This window comes from Gossypium hirsutum, chromosome D11, assembly GCF_007990345.1.
Source record: "Gossypium hirsutum isolate 1008001.06 chromosome D11, Gossypium_hirsutum_v2.1, whole genome shotgun sequence".
Taxonomy (NCBI): Eukaryota; Viridiplantae; Streptophyta; class Magnoliopsida; order Malvales; family Malvaceae; genus Gossypium; species Gossypium hirsutum.
The window spans coordinates 10,195,746-10,207,046 of NC_053447.1; the positions used below are offsets into that span (position 1 = coordinate 10,195,746).

Sequence of the window (11,301 nt, forward strand, 5' to 3'; positions counted from 1 at the left end):
ATACATTAAGGATGTGGAATGGAGAGGAGGCGGAGGAAAATATATAATTATTCAACTAGCATGAGTTTTCATTAAAAATGGCTAATTTGCATGTTTTAGGATCAGGGACTAAATTGAATAAAAGTAAATTTTTAAGGGTAAATTTGTAAAAATGTCAACAAGTGACCAAATTGCCTGAAATGAATTGTTTTATTATTTAAATTAATAAATTGAATGAAATATTAATTTAGATCAAGATTGGGTGGAAATTCGAAGAAAATAGAAAATTACCAAAATGTCCCTAAATTTTGGTATTTCTGCAATTTAGCCTGGTAAGTTCGTATGAACTATATTCTGTATAATTTTAATTAAATTGAATGTTATTTGATGATGAATATTATATAAATATGTGTTTTATTATTGGAATTGAATTCTTATTGGTAATATGTATAATTATTAGATGCATTAAAATAATTATCGGAAGCTCGATTGGAGTGGAAGCTTTTTGGAGATATATCCAACTATCCATTGGTTCTATCAGTAATTTTGGATGATTTGATTCTAGTTATAATGACATGAATAACTTAAATTGGACAACGTTAGCTCATTAATGTTTTGATTTTGATTGGTTATAAATATGAATACTTGATGAAATGAAATGTTTGTAAATTAATTTGTAAACTCCGGTAATGCTCTATAACCCTATTTTGGCGATGGATACGGGTTAAGGGTGTTACGTTTATTGGTATCAGAGCTACCGTTTAGTCAGTTCTCGGACCGAACATAACATATGTGAAGATTGGAAATACATGTCATTATATAACCTGTGATAGTGTGATATCTCTCGACTCTGGTGAGATTTGTTATACTCATAGACAGAAATGCTTTCCCAACCGAGCTAAATTCCTATAATGTTGAAAGCAATGCTCAAGTATATAAAAAAAGTTGATTATGATGAATCGGAACTCATAAAGGTATGAATAAATATTTTATAATACATGTTGATGATGAATATTATGTTATATGTACTATTAAAAGTAAATTATAGTGCTACATGAACTATTGTGCTGATAACTAAATTATAAAATATACAAAATTAATATAGGAAGTATATGATAAGGATTATTAGGGAATTATGGATAAATAGTGAATTTTGAAATATATTACATGTGTTAAAGATAGAGAATATATAAATGCACGAATTATTGGTACAAGAGTTAAATTGTAAAGCATGTAAAAGCATTATGCGAAAAGTGTAAAAGTGATATGCATACATAAAATAATTTGCCCAAGTAGACGAGATTAGAACTATTAGGATATTAAGGGAGTTTAGCGTGCTCTCTGATTATTAGCACGTCAGTGCTTTCTGATTATTAGCACGTCAGTGCTCTCTGATTACTAGCACGTCAGTGCTCTCTGATTACTAATACGTTAGTGCTCTTTGATTATTAGCACATTCGTGCTCTCTATATAGCACTTTAGTGCTCTTTGTTTAATAGTGCATAATAATGCACCTCTGTATCAGTCTCGTATATCCTAAGTGTTCTGTTTCATCTACTAGGCCTCTGCTAAAAAGGAAAATAATTTCCGTTACAAGATAAAATATTATTTCTAATTCATGTTTGAAATATTGAATTAAAAAAGGATAGTGAAAAGAGGGAGGATTCAACAAATATTTTAAGATCTAATGATGAATTATTATAAAGAAAAATAAGTTACAAAGTTGTGAATAGATAAACATGTATTTGTAATAAAATAGTTTAAAGTTGTGAATAAGTAAATGTTATTTAGTTTTGTATGGAGGTTTAAAAGAGTAATCCTTATAGATAAGAATGAAAAGATACATTAAGAACAAAATGAGTGTTCTTTAGGAATCTAAAGTTATAGAATAATAAAAAGATTTATGATACGAGTGAGAAGTAAAGAAATTTGTGGGCTACTAACTAGTTTAATATAAAGATTTGAAAGATAAATGAAAATTTCAGAATCAAAATTTGAGGGGTGTTACAATTCTCATTGTAATACCCAATTTTGGCCCGGGCCTATAAAAAATTTTATAAACCCAATATCAGGCCTAATACCCAAACCCGAATAACCCAACACCAGACCCAAACCCTAGCCCAACTCGAAGTGGCCCATTTGCTTGAAGCATCCAGAAACCCTTAGGGTTTCTTGAACAATTTGCATCGCAGTCAAGCCAGACTCCTCTCCGCACACGCATCAGCCTCCCCCGCGTGCGTCTTGCCTCCAGCTGACTCCTACAACAAACAACAGCAACAAAAACAACCATGCAACAAGAAAGATATAGAAAAATAATAGAAAAATGCGAGGAAATAACGAAAAAGATATAGATTTGATTTTGATTGTTTTTCCCTCTTATTTTCGGCTATACAAGGTCGATTTAAATTTGTAAAAGGGGGGAGTACTAGATTCTGAGAAATCAATAAAAAAAAGACGAAAAACTGAATTCCTTCAAAGGTGATTATTCTGCGTCTTTTTCATCTTCTTTGTTTTTTTATTTTTTTATTTTTTCATTATTTGACTCAAAACAAACAAAGGAGTAATAAAGGAAAGAGATGATACCTTCGCGGGGCGCCAATGAAGCCCTCCCTCTGTGCAAAACAGAGTTGAATGGGCGGAGGCCTTGAAGATGAAACGGCAGAGAATGGGGAAACTGGAGGCGGCGTTCTCCTTTCCTTTGCGGTTTTGAATGAAAATGTTCAAATTTAGGTTTTTTTTTAGTTTTAAAATGTTTTCGAAAACAGCACCGTTTAGAGGTGAGACCCAATGACTCGACCTGAACGAGATCAGATCCGCACGTTCTGGGTTCGCAAGGGTTATTTGCGCATTGGATCCCTCGGTTTTATATCCTTGTTTCAATTTTGTTTGTTTATTCCTTTAAATTCACCCTGTTCAATTTGAGTTCACTCATTCTGGTCCGTGTCAATGCGTAGCGTTTTGGGAGGCGGAATATTTCCAACCTGGCCCCCATGTAATTCGCGTGTAGCAGTTTAACCCTCCATTTTATTTTAATTTCATTTATTTCTTGGTAATTTTATTGTAACTGTGATTTAATCCCTTTATGACGTTCGTTTTTAAGTAATTCATTAATTAATTTATTATTATTCTTATATTCAGTCATATTTTCATTTTTTTATACATTATCTTATTATATATTATCATTTTGAGTTCTACTTATATTATTATTATAATTTTATAATGTGGAATTTTATTAACTCAACATAATATATATTTTTGTGGTTTTATTTTTATAATATATTTTTTAAATCCATTTTTATGTACTTTATATTTAAGTATTTATACAATAATATTCTTATAATATTTTTATACATGTACAATTTATATCAAATTATTTCTTATACGTGCATATATACATAATAAATCGTGAATTACATATTATTATATTATTTCCACTTATTTCAATTATAATTTATTTCTTTTAAAATACTCCATTTATTTCAACTTTTTTTATACGTACTATTATATATACTATTATATATTTTAAATGTATATTATTTTATGTATATTGATTTATTTTGTATATATTATCTACTTTTAAATTTATTTGTATACTATTATTTTATGTGGTATTTATGTTTAACTATATTTTTGATTTATTTCAAATTTTCATATATGTATATATTATTTATTTTAAGTTTATTTTAATTATAATTTCCCTTCTTTCATATTTCTTAAGTTACTTAAAAAAAACCTTGTACAATTTCATGTGCGTTAATTGGTTTGGTGCTTTGATTGATTTTTAATTCATTAGCCTTTGAATGTTAGCATAATATATGATGTGAGATTATTGCTCTTATGTGTAGTGTATTGCTTATTCGTATTTACTATTTATGATTATTAGTATACACTTTAGCTTACTAATTATTGTTTCATGTTGTACATTAACATTCCATCACATTTAAAAAAAAATATATATTTGGTTTCATCAAAACAATAAAATTATTTTGTTCAAAGGCTTTCAAGATAACACGATACTCGGTATTTGGGATCTTTGAGAGAATTGAGCCCTAACGTATTGGGTTCTAATTTTCCTTGTTGAACCTAAATAATCGAGAATATTCTTTATTTAAAACACATAAAAAATTATTTTCAGGAATTCCACACGTTGTGTCCTAACGCATTGGGTATGACATGTTGTTTTCTCGAAATGAGGATTTTCCTAGAAAATAATGAAGTCAATATTCAATGTTTGGGATTTTGAGAAATCGTACCCTAACGTATTGGACCTCGATTTCTTCATTTGACTCAAACAATTGAATATCATTTTAAATTTCATTGCATGAGTTTTAAAAGTCAAAAGACAAACTTAATTTCAAATATTAGAAATGTTGCTCTCTAACTCACTGAGTGTGACAATTTATTTCTTTGAAATAAGTGAATCTTATTACTCAATTTATTTTATTCAAATTTTCTTTTCAAATGATCGTATTTTAAAATCTTTTCAAATTTTCAACACTAAGACGTTAATCAATCAATTCGGTACCAATTTTGGGCGTTACGAGGGTACTAACCCTTCCTCGTGCATAACTGACTCCCGAACCTATTTTCTTAAAATTTGTAGACCTAAAATCATTTTCAAGGTGATCTGATCACACCTAAATAAAAGATCGGTGACGACTTTCATTTTTATTTTAAAATTAACTCCCGTTTTTTCAAATAAAAGTGGTTTCGACACGCATCGTTTATCATTATGTTTTAGTTGGAAAGCAACCCTCTTTATTAGTCGGATCCTGCAAGAACACTGTTGTGGAAGGAGTTGTAACACTGGTGTCATGTCAGACTACTATATGATAAATGATAGCAAGTGGCTAATTCTCCTCATCACCACCATACAATACTAGGTAGATGCCACCTAATTTAGATTAAAAGACCGTACCCAAATCATTGAGACAAGGAATATCTAATATCAAAACTCTTATGTAATCCCAGGATAACTTGGTTCACATACGGTTTCTCACTTTTTTTTTTTTGCCTTTATCTTGTCTTTTTCAGCACCAAGTTGCCATTTTCCAAGGCCCCTGGTGACCAGTGCCTACATTGTGTTAAGGCGGCTAGTGGTGCTATCAACATCCAAGGACAAGTACTTCCGATTAATGTTGTGACATGTTAATAGATTACAATTAGATAACAAAGATTAATCCAGTAATTTTGTTGCGCAGGGCTATGTATCTCTTCCTATTATGAAATGAGGCTATTCTTATAGACTACATGGAATGAGAATAATCAAAATTCCTTTTTTCTATTAAAAAAGCACAGCAAATTCAGTTCCTGCCATACTAATGAAAACCTAATTCAAATGATTTGATGCCTTCCTTTAACCAGTAGCCACCATGGTTGAGCCAATGGTTCTTTTGAAAACCCTCTCCATCGAATGGCTCTCCTTGGAATGATTGACACTGATCTGATTGTGGCTTCGGTACATTTTTTTCTGAACTGGAAAGGGGAAAATTATCCATCAAACATTGTCCTTGTCACACACTCCCACTTTGGTTTTAACTTCAAATCCGCCCTTTTCTTTTTTACTTCTTTTAATAATGCCTCAACAATATTATTTTGGACTCTCTGTCAGATGAAAGTAGTTCCATGCACCGCAGGGCTTCCTGATGAAAATAAGGTTAAAGTAGGTGGTTAGGCTTGCACTTGTATAAAATTTGAGATTTATTCTATGTACTTTAAAATTAAAAATTTAATCCTTTCACCTTTTCAATTTAAAGATCTTAATTCAATTATTATTGTCAGTGATAGTTTCCATTAAAATTTGTCAACTTTTCTATTAATATTATGCCACATCACATGAGAATAGTCTAATCAACATGTCAAATTGACTAATTTTGATGAAAAATATTTATTATTTTAATGATTAAATTAGAACTTTTAAATTAAAAAAAGAAAAAGGAAGAAGGAAACGTTAAAGACTCCAAAACTCAGCCTCGCCATTGCCATTGAGCTAACAAGAGTTTGTTAAAAGACGATATATTATATTTATGGTTCATAAGGATAACAAGAAAAAGAATAGAGGGGAATGAATGATGCAATGGGTGATGAAAGTTGACTATCATTTTCCATTATAAACAAAAGGGTGAGATGTAATTATTCAAAGTGAAAGGAAGACTACAACAAGCATTTAGCTTTGACAAAGGTGGACACAAAGGCATTTATAATCAACTTTGCCGAAGCTTTTCGATGATTGATTGAGGGTTAAATATGTCAGTTAAAAGCATAAAATGATAGCTTAAACCCTTTTTCACCAAATTCCCCCCTACTTTTGTTGACATTTCATCTTTGGGGTTAAATACGGTTTTCAGTTATGACTATTTCACAAATTATGATAACAGCAAAGCTGATGAAGTCAGCCATTTTTCTTTTTCTTTTTACATTCAATCAATTACATCTTCATATAAAAAAAGAAAGCAGCAAGGTTAAGAGCTCAAAGCAAATGATCGTTTGGATTTAAAAACGATAAAGATAAGGTCAATTGCTACAGGTTAAGCTGAAACCAAACTTTAATGAGTGTTAAATATGACAAATGCATGTGCTTATGTCGCCTCTAATGCTAAAGGGGGCCTGGTTTAGTGGGATACATTAAAGGGTCATCCCTGAACAGACCCCTACCTTATTGCCAAGACCTTTCTATCTAGTCACTAATATGAAGCAACGTGAATGGCTTGCTTCCCTTCAGCTCCAAAATTTAAAAAAGAAAAAAGTGGGACATTATATATTGTGTAAATTGTGTGCAACCCTCGGGCCGTTCCCATCAAAATTCCTGGCGACCTCAAAGGCGATGGAAGGCAAGAGAAAAGAAGGGTTTTGGCCAATAATATGATCAGATGTGTGAAATTATTAAGGGGATTTTAATGAGGATTTAGCACATTAATGTCTAATCCCATTATCACAAAGTGATAGTTGATCTTTCATGTCAACTGGGCTGTCACCCTTTTCGACAGTGATGGGTTAATAAAGATAATGAAATAATTAATGTGACCTCTTCTTTTATTTTTTTATTTTTATTTCAAAGACATATAGATGATGTCGAATTTGATATTTCAAGCAGCTTGTTGATTAGAACCTTCAACATCGTAATCGTTTGTGAATACGGTTCATCCAAATCCTTTTTATTTTGCTAATTTGGTTTTACTAGTATTTCATTTGATTAATGTACAGTGGAAAGGGTTCAACGCTGTCTTGACATTTTGGTGCACCGAAAATCTTTTTGAACCTTAATATATACTACCACGTACTTTCGCTTTAATGAAAAAGACTGAAATGTATCACTGTATATACATACATATATAGAAGAAAAGAGGATATTAATCATTCTAATTACCGCCCAAAAAGTAATCATTTCAATTTGTTCTTTCTTCTTCCTTCCAAAACAAGAAAAAGAAATGGAACATAATTCCAAGTTTCAGTGTTTCAGTTCTTTATCTAAATCATCACCATTTCGGAACAACCTTAATCAAAACATTATGTTTCACAATACCATGATTACCTATTTATTTAAACCTATAACTCCTTTAATCAACATTCTTTGTCCTACCGGGGTGATAGTTGAAGCAATTCACTGCGGAAGAACTCTTCATCAACATCTACATTAAAAATTTCAATCGTCAGTCTCCACATGAAACCAGATGGAGTGATAATTGTGACAGAGGTGGTGAAACCAAGAAAAATTTAATAAGAACAATAATGATAATGAATACAAATTGTATAAGAGGGACAACAATTCATCCAAATCGTATCCTAAAGAGGCCCCCATCAGGATACAAACTCTTACTCTGACTAGACCATTATCATGTCTCTATTGCTTGAACTTAGTCCATCTTTTAATTTTTTTGTACGAAATCCCTCAATCATTGATATCCTTTATCACCAATAATTTAAGGCTTAATTCACAATTTGCATATATATGTTATCTTTTTTTTATTATTTTGGTATTGGAATTTTTTTTGTTTGAATTTGATATCTAAAGTATGCCTTTATTATATTTTTTTAGTTCATTTTTTGACAAACATTAAAAAATATTCTTATAGCCAATCGCAAAGCGCCATGTGATATCTTTATATAAAAAATAAATATTTTTTTATTAAATGTATATACACATTAAAAATATATAACAATATAAACAAATAAATATATAAAGAATTTGGGAAAAATATATAAAATCTAGAAAAAAAGTTATAAATTATAAAAAATACAAAAATACAAAATAAAAAAATACGACAATTAGAAAGAAATTAGTTGAAATTGAAAATATTATTACAAAAATGTAAAGAATTGTAAAAATTAAAAAATAAAAGTTTTTTTCTTATAAAATTCTAAAATATATAATTCTAAAATTCTAAAAAGGAACTTAAATTTCAAGTTTTTCTGTAATTACTTAAAATTTAATTTTTTTTTAAATTCCATCGAGTCCATCTCAGTATCCATGGCATGTTTTCAGAGCTTGGAATCAACTTCCTGCATAGCCTCATTGTAAGTGAATAGATCATCATCCTAATGATTAATTTTTTGTATTATAAATACTACCATCATAGATGAAGAGGTCTGGTTTCTTAGAAACTCTCCCACTACGAGGAATTTCCCTATGTTTTTTTATTGTTTATAGGTCTTTCAACAACTTTCTCGAGAATTGAACTAGTGATTGTTCTACAATTCCCAAAAGTTCCTCGAGTACCACTTTTGATACGGGGTTGCGCGCGGACCAAGATCGAGTTGCCAAGTCACGAGAAACTCCTACGAAAACCCTAAACAATTAGATCTGAAACGAAACAGAAAATTAAAAGATTAGATTTTTGAATTTTCAGATCTGAAATAAAATCCCCAAAACAGTAAAGAATCAAATAGAGAATAGAAATAAGTGTTAATAAGGAATCTTGAAACCCTAGAAGAGATTGCGATTCTGCCCAATTGAACACCCAGATAGTTTTCCCCAAATTTCGGCAATCTAATTTCTCCCAAAAAGAGTATGGATGAATCGGCAAGAACCCTAGAAATTGGGGATTTTTGGGCTAATTCCTTAAGATAGAAAAAGGCTGAAAACACAATAAGAACAGAAAATAAATTAGATAAAGATTCGGCACAAGCAGAAATAAAGAAAGAATTGACAGTAAGAAATTAAAAGATAAGTCCTAAGAAGCCTTGAAATCCCGAAAGATCTCACAACTCCCTTCAAACGGCTCTAATCTCCCCTCCAAAGAATATCAATGGCAAGAAGAAGGTTGAAGATGGCTCCCACAATCAAAAAGATTGTTAAAACAACTTCTAAAGAAAACTCAAGAGAAAATCCTTGAAGAACTCAAAGAGAATTTTCACTCAAATCAAATCTGAAATTTTCAATGTAATTGTAATGTAATGTAGGGTGGCTGGCCAAGCCATATAAATAGGCCTTTCAAATGTTTTCCTAATTTAATTAGAACACTAAAACTAAAACTAAAAAAAACTCCTAATTATTTTAATATGGAAATTCGGCCAAGGGTCTTTTATTTGGGACTCTTGGACTGAATATAAAAATTTAAACTAAGTAAAACAAATAAATAAATAAATAAAAATAAAACTTTACAACTTGGGCCACTTTGACAATTTGGCCTGATTTTCAACTAAGTATGGGTGGATTTCTTGATTGGGCTTGGAATCTTCTTATTGGGCCTTGCCCTCAAGAATTTGGGCTTTTGTGACTCGTATCATTCCCCCCTTCCTCAAAAAGATTCGTCCTCGAATCTGAAAAATCAAATGAACTCGACTTTCCTCTATCGAACGGGACTAATGGCAATTGAGTCCACTGAAAAGAATAGCCATGAGATAGTAAATAGCAATGGAAACAAGCTTGTAGTCCAATCATAAGCATAACAGAACAGGTATAACGCATGTGAATGGACAGATTCAGATTACCATGCAAACAATCTAATTTACTCACCACTGCCTCGTCAAATATTTGAAACAAAGATGGACATGTTTTAAGGCATTCAGTCATCTCACATTGTTCCCACAAACCATGAATAAATTGCGAGTAATAAATCAAATGGTAAACATAATCATCACAAGTAGGTATTTGAAAAGATTCACATGGTTCACAGAGTTGCATAATCATACCATGCATTAATCGACGGTCTATAGATTCACTCACACATGCATTATCAAAAACAAGAATCTTTTTATCAACCATCAAAACAGATAGATCATCAATAAATAAAATAGGACAGTCAAGCACGTTTCGATCTAAGTGTTCATCAACACGATCTTTATCACTATCCGAGGAGTACAAAAGTGTTTCAAAGGTTTCAAGCATCTTACCTCGATAAGCAGAAGAATAAGGGTCGATTTTACCTTTTTCATTTAAAACAAACCTTCGCTCATCGGGGGCATAGTGTAGTCGAATCTCCGTTGTTGAGTTAACATTTGTCAAATGGAACTCAAACTTCATGTACAACCACATAAATTGTTTAAGGCACGAATATAAATTGAAAACAAATTTGGAAAATTTCGTTACCTTATTCTCCAAAACAGATTTGGACAAATTCGAGGATTTTACACAAGGTAAATCAAGAGAATAACAAATCACGCTTCTTTTCGTAATGACTTTATCAACCACAATCGAAGAGTAACAATTAATCGGATCAAAATGAGGGGATCTTTTAAGAACTAAGTCACCAAAAGTTTTATCAATAATTTTCAAATCTGCACTGGACTCGGTTTCTAAAATTTCCTTACCTCGCTTACCTTCGGGATCATGTAGTGTGATTTCATCTTTGCTTAAGTTGATCGTATGAAAGCGTCTTTCATTTGAGAGGTATTGAAGTTGAAAGTTATCTTTCGATCTTTCGGGAACCTGAAAAGTAGCAACACAAGAAAAATTCATAGCTTGGTTAGTGGAAACATTCCTCACTACCCTTTCCACGTCTTTTTCTTTTGTTTCTTTTTCTAATTCATTTTCTCTTCTTTCTTCAATTTCTTTTTCACTCTCAATCTCTTTTTGCTCTTTTTCATTCTCTTTTTCTTTTTCCTCACTTGTTTTAACAGAATTTTTCAGTTTGATTTGGTCCTCATGGACTTGTTCCAGAGTGAGCGGCACTAAGGTGAGTTTCTTTCCTTGATGCTTGAAAGAATACCTATTGGTACGACCATCGTGAGTGACTTTTCGATCCAGTTGCCACGGTTCTCCTAGCAACAAATGGCAGGCTTGAATAGGCATTACGTCGCACACAACTTCGTCTTGATACTTACCGATAGAAAAGGCGATGCGCACTTGTTGAGTGACCCTAAATTGGCCTTCGTTGCTAAGCC

At 31.5% G+C, this 11,301-nt stretch overlaps 2 long non-coding RNA genes across 2 annotated transcripts; one reads left to right on the top strand and one right to left on the bottom strand.

Annotated features, from left to right (window-relative positions):
* Nucleotides 1-1,899: 1,899 nt before the first annotated feature.
* Nucleotides 1,900-2,986, bottom strand: LOC107912231 (uncharacterized). The gene is made up of 2 exons (XR_001688104.2): nt 2,563-2,986; nt 1,900-2,237 (listed from the first exon to the last, which is right to left on the bottom strand). It is a non-coding gene; the product is annotated as an uncharacterized lncRNA (long non-coding RNA).
* A 2,027-nt stretch (nt 2,987-5,013) lies between these two features.
* LOC121223730 (uncharacterized) lies at nt 5,014-5,263 on the top strand. Its single transcript, XR_005921074.1, has 2 exons — nt 5,014-5,101; nt 5,181-5,263. It is a non-coding gene; the product is annotated as an uncharacterized lncRNA (long non-coding RNA).
* Nucleotides 5,264-11,301: the final 6,038 nt, after the last annotated feature.